This window comes from Propithecus coquereli, unplaced genomic scaffold (genome assembly GCF_000956105.1).
Source record: "Propithecus coquereli isolate 6110/MARCELLA unplaced genomic scaffold, Pcoq_1.0 Scaffold646, whole genome shotgun sequence".
Taxonomy (NCBI): Eukaryota; Metazoa; Chordata; class Mammalia; order Primates; family Indriidae; genus Propithecus; species Propithecus coquereli.
In genome coordinates this window covers 514389-527944 of record NW_012152463.1, presented here as the reverse complement: position 1 = coordinate 527944, position 13556 = coordinate 514389, and the positions used below count along the sequence as shown (strand labels likewise).

General features: G+C 44.1%; 1 protein-coding gene across 1 annotated transcript in view; it reads right to left on the bottom strand.

The window, feature by feature from the left end:
• TTC7B (tetratricopeptide repeat domain 7B) overlaps positions 1 to 13556 on the bottom strand; it is a 236156-nt gene that overhangs the window by 216857 nt on the left and 5743 nt on the right. The gene's annotated exons all lie outside the window — the stretch shown is intronic.

The window sequence follows — 13556 nt, the reverse complement described above, 5'->3', positions numbered from 1 at the left end:
GCTGGAGAGGACAGAGAGAGGAAGCAGTTTTAAAAGCCCAGAAGTTGAGGCCATTGGGTGGGGCTGGAATCCAGTAGAAGCTCCCTAATGGGAGCTAAAACCACAGAGGAGGTGCCCTCTGATAGGACTGGAGCAACTGAAGAGACATCACTGCTGATAACGGTGCTGCCTGAGGCAGAGGGAGACACCCTGGCTTCTCTCTCCTGTTGCCCTCCAGTTACCTGCCAGTGCCTCCTGTTGGCCAAACTCAGGCAGAAACCAACTGACCTAGGCACCTGGGCAACAGCCTGCAGAAGTCAAGCCCCCAGAAATGCAGAACAATAGACAGAAAGGGCCCAAAGCCAGCTCATCCCCTCAACCAGTTTCCTTCCCTAGAATCTTTAATTCCTTCTAATCTCATCACCACTCTGTGCTAGAAAGATCTTTCTTGCTTATGAACTTAATTAAGTCATTTCTCCTGCTTAAAACTTGGCAGTAGTTGGCAGTTTCCTGGCAGAAAAAAATAAAACTTGCCCACTAGGCTGATTTGCCAATTAATTGTAAATATAGGAAGTGCTCCTTCCCGACTATGACAGGTATGGGTTTGCTCTATAACACAGATGAGCTGCTACTCAAGTATTACAGTAGAACAGAATAGAGACGACTGCTCAAAGTCATCGATTCTCAAACTGGGAACTAACTAAGGATGACTACCTTCTGGTTAGGGTTGTTTGCCACGATCAAGAGGCTCAGGGCTCCCATGAAAAGATACCATGCAGAAAACTAGGGAGAGCAAGTAAAAGCTACTAAAATCTATTAGAACATCAGAGTACCAAAGGATTGAATTAGCAACCAAACAACTTCTATAAAGATGGCTTCCCTGGTGAATTCTACCAAATATTTAAAGAAGAATTAACACCAGTCCTTCACATACTCTTCCAAAAAGTGGAAGAGGAGGGAACACTGCATAACTCATCCTGTGACAGCAGTATTAAATTAATACCAAAACCAAAGACATCATAAGAAAACCACCAATATCTATTCTGAACATAGATGTAAAAATCCTCAACACATGGAACCCAGCAACACATAAAATAACCTCATAGACCATGACCAAATGGGATTTATTTCAGGAATGCAAAGCTGGTTTAACATACGAAAATAAATCAATGTAAAACACTATATTTAAAAAATAAAGCACAAAAATTGCATGAATAATACTGAAAAAAAGCATTAGACAATATTTAATACCTTTTGATGAAAAAAACACTCAACAAACTAGAAAGAAAAGAGAATTTCTTCAAGTTGATAAGCGCCTTCTATGAAAAAAAATCCACAACTAACATCATTCTCAATGGTGAAAGACTGAAAGCTTTCCCCTTAAAATGAGAATGTCTACTCTGGTCACTTATATTCAACATTGTACTAGAGGTACTAGCCCATGCAATTAGGCAACAAAAAGCAACCAAAGCATCCAGATTAGAAAGTAAGAATAAAACTATCTTTATTTGCAGATGACATGATCTTATATATAGAAAACCCTTAAGAATCCATATGCAAAAATATTAGAGCTAATAAATGAGTTCAGCAAGGTTCCAGGGTATAAGATCAATACACAAAAATCAGCTGTATTTCTATACACTAGCAGTGAGCAATCTGAAAGTGAAATGAAAGGAATAAAATACTTAGAATAAATTTGACAAAAGGAATGGAAGACTTGTATACCAAAAAACTACAAAACATTTTTGAAAGAAATTAAAGAAAACATCCCATGTTCATGAATTGGAAAACCTAATATTGTTAAGATGACAATAGTCCACAAATTGATCTACAGATTCAACACAATCCCTATAAAATATTATTTCCTGCATTAATTTACAATCTGATCCTAAAATTTATACGGAAATACAAGGGACTCAGAAAGGCTAACAAAATCTTGAAAATCTTGAAAAAGAAGAACAAATTTGGAGTACTCACACTTCCCAAACTCAAAACTTACTACAAAGCCACAGTAATATGACAGTGTGGTGCTGGCATAAGGATAGACATATAGACCAATAGAATAGAATTGAGAGTCCAGAAATAAACACATTTATGCTCAATTGATTTTCAACAAGGATGCCAAGACAATTCAATGGGTAAAGAATAATCTTTTCAACATATGGTGCCAGAACAACTGGAGATCCACATGCAAAAGGATGAAGTTGGATCCTGACCTCACAAACATATACAAAAATTAACTCAAAATTAACTCAAACTCTAAATTTAAGAGTTAAAACAATAAAACTCTTAGAATAAATCACAGGAGTAAATTTTCATAACCTTGATTAGGCAATGGTTTCTTAGATATAACACCAAAAGCAAAAAAAAACAGTAAAAGAAAATACACTGGACTTAATCAAAATTAAAAACACTTGCATTTCAAAGGATACCATTAAGAAAGTGAAAAGATAATCTACAGGATGGGAGCAAATACTTATAAACTATATATCTGTAACAGGAGTTGTATCTAGAATACATAAAATACTATTACAATTCAACAACAGAAAGACCTATAGCCCAATTAAAAAAATGGGCAAAGAATCTGAATAGACATTTATTTCTCCAAAGAAAATATACAAGTAGCCAATAAGCGCATGAAAAACTGTTCAGTATCAGTCACTAGAGAAATGCAAATAAAAACCACACCACAATGAGATACTACTTCACACACTTCAGGATGGCTATAATCAAAGGACAGTTAGTAACAAGTGCTGATGAGGATGTGGAGAAACTGGAACCTTCATGCAGGTGAAGCTGCTTTGGAACACAGTTCGCAGTTCCTCAAAGTTAAACTCAGAGTTACCACATGACCCAGTAACTCCACTTCTAGGTATATATCCAAGAGAAGTGAAAACATATGTCCATCCAACATCTTGTACACAAATGTTCATAGCAGCACTATTCACGATAGCCAAATAGTAGAAACAATCCACTGTCCATCAAGCAATGAATGGATTAACAAAATGTGCAAAAGTAGTATTTCCACACAATGGAATATTATTCAGCCATAAAAAGTAATGATCCATGTTCCAACATGTAAGAACCTTGAAAACATCATGCTAAGTTAAAGAAGCCAGATACAAAACATCAAATATTATATGATGATGTTTATATAAAATATCTAAAATAGGCAATCTATAGAGACAGGATGTAGACTAGTGATTAACTAGGGCTGTGGGGCAGGGGTGGGGGTTCAGGAAATGGGAAGTGACTACTAATGAGGAGAGGTTTCTTTTTTGGGGTGATGAAAATTTTCTGAAATTGGTTGTGGTACAACTTTGAATATAGTAAAAACCACTGAATTGTATACTTTAAAAGGCTGAGTTTTATGGTATGTGAATTATATAGTAATAAATGTGTTATTTAAAAAGCTATAAACAGAGGATTCTGGGAGGAAGGTGTGGTAGGAAGCACCAGGAATCTATCTCCCCACATAGACAACAATTGCACTGGCACAATCTGTTCAATAAAACTATTTTCAAACTCTGGAGTCTCTTGAAGGCTTTCAACTTCCAGGGAAGGCTTGATGGTAAATTCAGTTAATTGCAGCTCTTAGCATACCAGCAGCTGGGCACACGTTCCTAGAGCAGCTAACATGCAGCTTGTAAGGAGTTCAGGTGGGCAAAGAGTACCCTGTCCTACAAATGTTGGTGATCTGTGTTCTTTTTTTTTTTTGAGACAGAGTCTCACTCTATTGCCCTGAGTAGAGTGCCATAGCGTCAGCCTAGCTCACAGCAAGCTCCAACTCCTGGGCTCAAGCGATCCTCCTGCCTCAGCCTCTCAAGTAGCTGGGACTATAGGCACACACCACCATGCCCCGCCAATTTTTCTATTTTTAGTAGAGACGGTGTCTCACTCTTACTCAGGCTGGTCTCAAACTCCTAACCTCAAGCAATCCTCCCATCTCGGCCTCCCAGAGTGCTAGGATTACAGGCGTGAGCCACCGCACCTGGCCGAGGTGATCTGTGTTCTGATCACTGCCTGTTGCTTCTGATCACAGAGGTGTGATAAAGAGGCATCGGCCATTGCCGCACCTCCCCTCATTGCTGCAAGCCCCCCTCCCCCAACCAACAGAAGTGACTTCCAGGGAATTTAAAGGGCAGGTGCCCTTCCCTCCCACCCCATTTTTCTCCTTTGGAAGCCAAACATTGAAGAGTAGGACATTCAAAGGCAACTACTTATATGGGTAAAATTAGATGGTAGACTTTCCAAGGGAAAGGCACAGATTCAGAAAAGGCCTGAGAAGACCTTCGGCATGCACCTCAGGCTGATCCTTAGCACAGAGACAGCCTACAACAATTAGAAAAATAAACAAAAACAGTAACAATAAACAACAAACCCTGAAGAAGGGGGAAAATCCTATTTCCAGAGTTACACTGTTAGATTCAAATGTCTACTTTTCAACAAGAACAAAAAAAATCACAAGGCATACAAAGAAACAGGAAATACGGCCCATTCAGAGGAAAAACATAAATCAACAGAAACTGTCCTTGAGAAAGACCTGAAAGCAGATATTTAGATCCATAGATACAAATAGATTGAAAGTAAAAGGATGGAAAAATATATTTCATACAAATAGTAACCAAAAGAGAGCAGAGGTGGCTATACTAGTATCTTTCTTTTTTAAATCAAAAAGGTTACAAGAGACAAAGAAGGACATTATATATTAATAAAAGGTTCAATATAGCAAGAAGATATAACAATTATAAACATTTACACTCCAAATGACAGACCACCAAAATATTTAACATATGAAGCAAAAACTGACAGAATTAAAAGGAGAAATAGTTTTATAATAATAGCTGGAAACTTCAATACTCTCTCAATAATGGACAGAACAACCAGACAGAAGATAATTAAGGAAATAGAGGACTTAACACAACAAACCAACTAGATCTAATGGCATATACAGTCACTCTACCCAACAACAACAGCATACACATTATTGTCAAGAGCACATGGGACATTTTCTAGGATGGACCATGTGTTAGGCCACAGATTAAGTCAAAATGCGGTATGTGCACACAATGGAATATTACTCAACCTTTAAAAGGGAGGAAATTCTGACATGCTACGGCATGGCTAAACCGTGAGGGCACTATGCTAAGTGAAATAAGCCAGTCACCAAAAGACAAAATACTGTATGACTCCACTTCTATGAGGTACCTACAGTAGTCGAAATCATACACACAGAAAGTAGAATGATGGTTGGCAGGGGTTGGGGGGAGGGGGAAATGGGAAATTGTTGTTTAATGGGTACAGAGTTTCAGTTTTAAAAAATGAAGAATTCTGGAGATGGATTGGTGGTGATAGTTGTTACAGCAATATGAATAATACATTTAATACCACTGAACTGTATACTTAAAAATGATTAAGACTGTAAATTGTTATATACATTTTACAAAAATAAAATAATTTGGGAGGAAAAAGCCATAGAGTATTTTTATAATATGAAAACTGAAACAACCTGGATGTTCCTTGGGCAACTGGTTAAAAAATATCCATAAGGCACACTACTGTGCAGCCATTAAAGACTATTTTCCAGGCCGGGCACGGTGGCTCACGCCTGTAATCCTAGCTCTCTGGGAGGCCGAGGCGGGCGGATTGTTTGAGCTCAGGAGTTCGAAACCAGCCTGAGCAAGAGTGAGACCCCGTCTCTACTAAAAATAGAAAGAAATTAATTGGACAACTAAAAATATATAGAAAAAATTAGCCGGGCATGGTGGCGCATGCCTGTAGTCCCAGCTACTCGGGAGGCTGAGGCAGGAGGATTGCTTGAGCCCAGGAGTTTGAGGTTGCTGTGAGCTAGGATGACACCACGGCACTCTAGCCCGGGCAACACAGTGAGACTCTGTCTCAAAAAAAAAAAAAAAAAAACTATTTCCAAAACATTTAATGACATGGAGAAATAACTGTATGCATGCATATACACATATATTGAAAAAAGAATATAAAATAGTATAGATAGCATAATCCCAATTATGTATATTATATAAAGTATATATATTATATATGTACCATATATATTTAACAGTGGTTAGCTAGCTCAAGTGACAGTATAGTACCTGATTTTATTTATAAATATTTTTAATAAATATAAAGCATATATAATATAAATATACATTTTTCTCTATTTGCCAAATATTGATAGTCTATACTCAACAAACAACTGAAGAATAAATGTTCATTTTTAAATCAAAGGGATTCCATTCAGTGTTGGCCAGAAAGAGAGGAGGCCGGTTGCTCACACTGCAGGAAGGAAAGCACACAGGTATAGCCCTTCTGCGGGACAATCTGGAAATACTTCTCTTTTGACCCAGAAACTGTACTTCTGGCAAGCTCTCCTGTGGAAATCATTAAAAACAGGCACAAAGACCAGGCTGAGAGGGTGCTCATCACAGCCTGGAGTGTAACAGAGAAAAGCTGCAAACAACCTACATGTCCAAAAATAGAGGCTTTTCAGTTAAATAGACTATACCTCATCCATACAATGAGATGTTATATGGCTGCTAAAATGTTGCAGAAATGTATCTACTGTCATGAAAGTGTTTATGATCTGTAGTGAAGTGGAAAAAGCAGATCACCAAGCAGCATATGTGGTATTAAATATAATCCCATTTTAATTTTAAAAAATCCACACATACGATAAGCGTAGAGAAGATCTGGAAGGAAATGCACTGAAGTGTTAACAGCAATTACCTCTGGGTAGTTGGAGTAATGGATACTTTTATGTTCTTTTGACTAGTCTGCATTTCTGGATTGTATATGACACATATATTTTGTGCATATTAAGAACAATAAAATAAAACGGGTTGGGGGGGGACAGGATAAGAGATTCAGGGACAGCTGACCGCAGGGACAGCTAGAAGCACCACAGGCCTCCCCAGCTGAGTGTGGCAGACAGCACCTGCAGAGACAGGGAGGACAAGACTCACAGCCACCTCTGCTTCCAGCCTCTGCTGGACGTGAGGTCAGACTATACAATCTCCTTCCACTGACCTTGGCTTTATATATTTCAAAGCATCTTCCCATTTTGTCTTATTTAGTCTCTCAGTACTCTTGTGAGAGTATTATTAGCTCCGTTTGGTTGATAAGAAAAGTGAGACTTAGATTAAATGACTCTAATCACAGAATAGAATCAAGGATTAGCAGGTTAGCTGACACAAGAATCTCAACACCGTCCCCACCCCAAAGGAGGGAATACACTCCAACTGAGGGGCAGCTTGGTAAGGTGGAAAGGGCATGGATTCTGAGATCCACAGGTCTTGCTTTGAATCCCATCTCACCTCTGAAATGCGGCTCTCTACCCCTCTGCAGGGAATGATAATCCTATGGCACAGGAAGGTTCTCAGGACAGGTGGCAATCATGCAGGTAAATCACCTGGCACCATGCCTGACTCTCAGGAAGGGCTCAATAAATGCTAATCCAAAGGGAGCCCTCAACTCCCAGTGCAGCTGAATTCTGAGGCAGCTGTGACTGCTAGAAAGAATTCCATAACTGGGAATAATGTTGGACTTCGTGCAGTTTCCATGGCCCAGCTCTGGCCCTATTTTTGAGGCCAAAACAGATGAGTCTTCCTTCCTCCAAGAGCCCTCCACACATGAGGACACTCCACCGCCCTGGAGACTGCTCTTCCCCTAAAAGCCCCATTCCTTCAGCTTTTACCTGCCTCACATGGTCTGGTCCCAGGGGCATCTCCAGTCCACAGTGACCCTGTTACAGAGCGGTCACCTGGCTCTTCCCCAATTTTCCCTTCTCTTTTTTCCCTGCAGTGGCCACCTCAAAGGAGAAGAGAAAATAAATGGCCCTGGGCCTATTTGATGAGAGGGCTCCCATTTCAGAGGAGGCCCTGCTGTGGCCATCTGTCATGGACATTTGCCCGTCTTCTGAGTCCCTCTTCATCACAGCTTTCATGCTGGGCCTAAGCCAGTCACAGGACATGTCTCTGGTGACTAAATCAAGGATGGGAATGTCATCCAGTCGACGAGAACCTGGCTGGGATTTCTGAGGATCACACCTAAGAGAATCGGAGTCTGGAGCTGCTCCACTCTCCTGGAGCCTGAGATGGGAACCAACAGGAGAGAAGGTGACCCAAGAAACAGACAGAAAGGACTCATGTCTGTGAGCCCTCAATCCAGCTGCCACTGAAGTCAGTTTGAGTTATCTTTCACCTACGACGAAAGGGCCCTAACCCACAGATCTTGGCAGAACTGGAAAACGTGTCTTCAGCTTGGGCTGGTCATTCGGCCCTCCATGATCATTTACCCCTTCTCCATACGCCCAAGGTAGGAGCTTTGGCCCTGCCTCAGAAAGCCCTGTGGGATGGAGTTTTTGTTGCTGACTTGGATTTGCGCTGCCCCCTCCACCCTGTCTATCAACAGAACACACACTTTGCTCCATCTGCCAAGCAGCTGGTGGGACCTGGACAGAGGGGATGATGTGGGAAACCTCTCCAGCTGCCCCTGACCACAGGGTCCTCCCCATCCTCCAATATCAACAACTTTCCCTTCCCTAAGCAGCACTGCAGACCCCTGATCTTCACTTGATTTTCCCCTAAATACTTCCACCTAAACGTATTGATCCCAGGTCCCACATCCTGCCAGACGAAGCAGATCCACTGAGGCACCAATGTGTTCATGGGTAAGAAAGCCAGCCTCTCGTCTCTCCCCACAACTGCATATTGCCTGGGGCATCTGAAGAGATCTATCCATATGGGGTCAAATCCAAGGAACACATAAGAATAAAAATAGCTAACATTTGTTGATTTGCCAGGCATTGTGCTAAGTGCTTTACAGGTATTCACTCAGTCCCTGCAACAACCCCATAATGTATAAGACTCTTACCTCCATTTCACAGATGAGAAAACCAAGACCAAGTGAGGTAGAAGTAATGTGCCCAAAACCCTTTGGCTAACAAGTAGACAAAGCCAGAGGTCAAACCTGGGCAGTCTGACTCCAAAGCCCCGTGCTCTTAACCATCACATCAGAGCGGAAATTTCCCACCCAGGAGCAGAGAGGAATAGAGAAGATAGAGGAGGCTCTGTAAAGCTCCCCACATGGTGCCCTCACCTGGGCACAGAGGTCCTGCAGCTTGACAGAAAAGTTTCCCACCAAGAAACATCTCTTGTCCTGGCCCTGCCTTGGGTTTATTATGTGACACTGGGCAAGTCCCTTCCCCTCCCTGGCACAGTCTCCCCACTGGAAAATAGCGCATTTGTATGGAGGATGATTGTGAAAGCCCCATTTACTCTCTGGAGCCAGTCCTTCTCTGCTTTGGTACCGTGCAATCTGGAAAGGAAATTAACTCCGCCTGCTGTTTCCAGGGTCATAATTTCCCTCCTCCGGGACACTAACCTCCAAAAGCCTCGTGGTCCTGAACGCCCGTTTTCTTTCACCTGAGTGCAGGCTACTTCTCTCCTTGCACCCTCTAACAGGTTCCACCTGTGTCAGAGACCACGCTCTAACAGACAGGTGTAATCAGAGGTTTACAGGCCCCGAAATCTCCTCTCTTCTTTTTCCCAGGTGCCTGGTGGCTTTGGTCCTAGGAGTAACTTCTCACTGATGGACTGTTAGCAGAACTGATGTATGTTACCTCCACTCACACTAGACATCACTCTCATTTCCCCTTTCCGTGAGCTGCAACATGCCAGCAACCCAGCTTCCATCACACAGATGAGGACAGCTCCCTGACGGATGGTGGAGGAACAGTAACTTCAGGGTGAACAGAGATGCCTTGACCAGTTGGACTGTTACAGGACTTGCTCACAGTGGAGCTGATGTATTTTTGATCCCTTTATTACAGCAAGGTACATACCCAGGCTATTTATAAAGGCCATCTCTAGCCACTTCCAGCTCCTACTGTCCTAGATGCAGACAGTTACCCCATGTCCAGCAGACCTAAATCCCAACGTAGACAGTGGCCATCTTTCTACTGTTCCCAGCCTCCCTCTTAGAGAGAATAACATCGGTGGCCACTCGGTATTCCTGAGATTTCCTTAATCTGTATCCCAGATCAAATTCCTCTTTTCACTTGATTAACCCAATGCTACCAGCAGCTAAAGAGCTTCTATTCTTCTATCTCCATTCTCTGTTTTCTCTACTTAGATTTAAGAGATAGGAGGAAAGGTGGGGAGGAGTTGAGATCGACTTTGGAGCTCCCAGATAAGAGAAATGAACTGAAATGTACAATCTTCAGGAAAGAGGTCCATGGCTCTGATACGGTGTGATGTCAGCAGGCTCTTAGAGGTACTCCCCCATGACAGGCAGGGAAGGGCACTGAACCATCATAAAATGCTCAATATGTTACCTACAGGCAACAAAAACACACCTGACCATGGCAGACTAGTAGCCAAGGCACCCAGATCCCTCTGAATTACATGATGGGCATCTGGGTAGAAATCCAAACAAGAGAACCTTTACAAATTTCATTCAATAACTGAGCAACTATGTGCCAAACACTGTGCAAAGCCCCGAGGATGGCAAATGAGCAAGGCAGGATTCTTCCTTTAGAGGAACGCACAGACTGGCAGGGGCCACCTGATCATTCTCATATGTTTCTCATATAATTCTCATCTCCTGTGCTATGATAGCATCAAGTATGATCGATTCTGAACGGGTGAGTCCCAGAGGGCTTCAGATAAGACAGGACGTGTGAGCTTGAAGGACAGAACTTACAGGAGGAAACCTAGGCCAGGCTGAGAAGTTAAGGCAGAAGAACTGGTGGGTGGGGCTGAGAAGAGGGTAGAGGTGCAAATCTAGGGTATTCTCTAATGACCTGAATGTCTTCTCCCTGAGGAAAGGTCACCTGGCCTAAGCAAGCTCCAGTCCATGTGCCTGCCAATAGAGCAGAGTGATTAAGAACACGGCTTCAGAATGAGTCCCTTTCTGCCACTCAGGAGAGCGTGACTCTGGAACCAGTCTCTGAGGTCAAGTCCTGGCTCGACTGCTTCCCAGCTGCAGGACCCTGGGCAGGCTTCCCTAACCTCCCTGTGTCCCAGGTTCTTGCCTGTAAAATGGAAAGAATAATGGTGCTTACCTCATGGGTGGTGGTGAAGAATGAATGAGGTACAGATAAAGGGCACAGCGCTTGGCACCCAGGGATCTCTCAGGACACATTAGCCACTGATATCATTCCTAATAACTGCACTGCCCTCATCTCTCTCTTCTGTAAACTAGAGCTTTGGAAGGTTAAAGAGACAGTAAAGCCCCCAACACGGTGCTGGCCCCACTGAATGATGCTTCTGACTCCCAATAAGCGAAGGCTAACATCACCTGGCTAGAGAGGGCCTCTGGCTGAAAACCCTGGTTTACTCAGACCTCAGGTCACCAGGGAAAAGGTAGGGTGACCTAAGAAAGTGTGCAGGTCATCCTGCTGCCTACAGCACTGCGCAGGTAGCACAGGGAGGGACGTGGTCTGGGTGCTTGCCCACGCAGGGGGCAGCTGCCACTCAGCTCCTGCCTGGTCTTGCCCTGAGGGGAGGGACAGCGCTTTCCTTCCTTCCAAAGAAGCCAGAAAGCCAAATATTTAATTGGATGGTCCAGATTTTGAAATGTTAACAACTAACTCAAAAGGGCTGGAAACGCTGAGCCAACGAAACAAGCCCTGTCTCGGGCAGCCTGCAGGCCGGCGGTGCAGACACTGTGCTTCTGATTTAAGGCTGCTTCGTACGCCACATTCATGGAATCCCTTGTCAGCAGTATCCCCGTGAAAATTCTCAAGGACCCTGGTGAGGAAAGAACCAAGAATATTCCTACACAGAGATAGAACCAAGGGCCTATCTCTGGGCATCTCCATGAATTGGGCTCATAATTTCTGTTAGTGCAAGTCACTCCTAGTACCCTACTCCCCGCCCAGCACTTACCTCTTCAGCTGACATCTACATCATGCTCACTAGGAGCCGGGCACAGACCAAAGCATTTGACATACACTATCTCGGGTAATCCTTAATGACAATCCAGTGAGACACGGAGAGGCTCAGGAACTTGCACAAGGTCAAAGGCTGGGTGGGCGCCAGGCAGACGGTTCAGGGTTGGCACTCACAACCGTCACTCTACACTGCCTCTCACTGGGCCCACCAGGCTCTCAGGGGCCTGGGTCCCCCTGGGCTGGCAGCCACTTCCTCCAGGCAAAAGTGACCCTTCCCTCTCCCTGCACACATGTGACTCTACATGTAGCCACAGAAGTCAGAAACTAGCCAGACCTAGGTCTCTCAAGAGCCAGGTGTCCCAAGAGCCAAGAGCCGCAACCTCATGGTTGGGTCCCACTGCTGGCCACACATCACCCAGGGCCAGACTCAGGGACCATGTCTCCTGTCCTCATTGCCTACCTCTCATGGCAGCCACAAGACTGAGCTGGCAGTACCTCCATGATACTATCTCAGAGCCAATACTAAGACCTGAGCTCTGGGAGCTAAGTAGGCACCAGAGCCACCTCCCACCCCCAACTAGCAAGCCAACTCCTGGCGACAACCCACCAGGCCCCAGGCCAGTTGGGTGACTGGAAATTGCCAGAAGAAGCATTGCTCTCCTTCCAGAATATCGTTCCTAGCCACACACACACACACACACACACACTCCCAGAAGCCTAAGGCGTGTGAGGTGGCTGAATGAGCACCAGGGAGGGAAGAGGAAAGCTGTGTGGCACAGACCCCAGCACACTCAACAGTTCAGACAGATGCAAACAAAAGCCAGACGCTCTCGGACCCCAGAGGCAGCTTCAAAGGAGCGTGCCCATGAAACGGCCAGAATGCTCTGTCAACAGCATCTTTTCCAGCCCACAGGGATGTTTAGAAGATTAATTAGAGAAGCCTGGCAGTACTCTTGGCTCCCCAGGGAACTGGGTGAACCCATCATTCCCATCAAAAAGCTCTTAAGAAGTGTGCCTCGAGCTGGGTCTTTGTTCCACGCTGCACAAGACAACTGAGGCAGACAGACAGGGCCACCTGCAGCCCCCACATCTCGGCCACGGAGTTCTGGCAGCACATAAATGGCCAGCTCAGTGCTGCTCTGGATGGTCAAGCCACCCAAGCCCTGACCTCTGTGCCAGCCACAGTGCATGGCTTGGACAGCAGGTGGCAGGATGGACAGGAGCTGCTTCAGACTGTCCACTTCTGCCGTGGCCTCAGAAGGTCCTGATGAAAGTATGCCTCCTCCTCTAGGAAGGCTTCCTGGCCCTGCTGGCCTATAGTGACCTCTCCTGCCTCTGAAAAGGTGTTACCTATCCCTGGATTTTAACATTTGCTGCCTTGTTTGGGGTTGACATTTTAAAACACCATTTATTAAGCATTTAGTATGTGGCCGGTACTCTGTTAAGTGCTTTACATACATTAGTTGACTTAATCCTCATAATGACTCCATGAAGTGGATATGATTATGCCCATTACAGATGAGAGAGTGGCAGCCTGGAAAGGTCAAATAATCTGTGTTCCTACCCATCTGTCATTTTTCTTTCCATGGGACTGATTCTCTCACCCTAGAGAACAAACTCCCCCATGGCAGTAGAGATGATACTTACACTTTCCTCCACCCCCTGAACA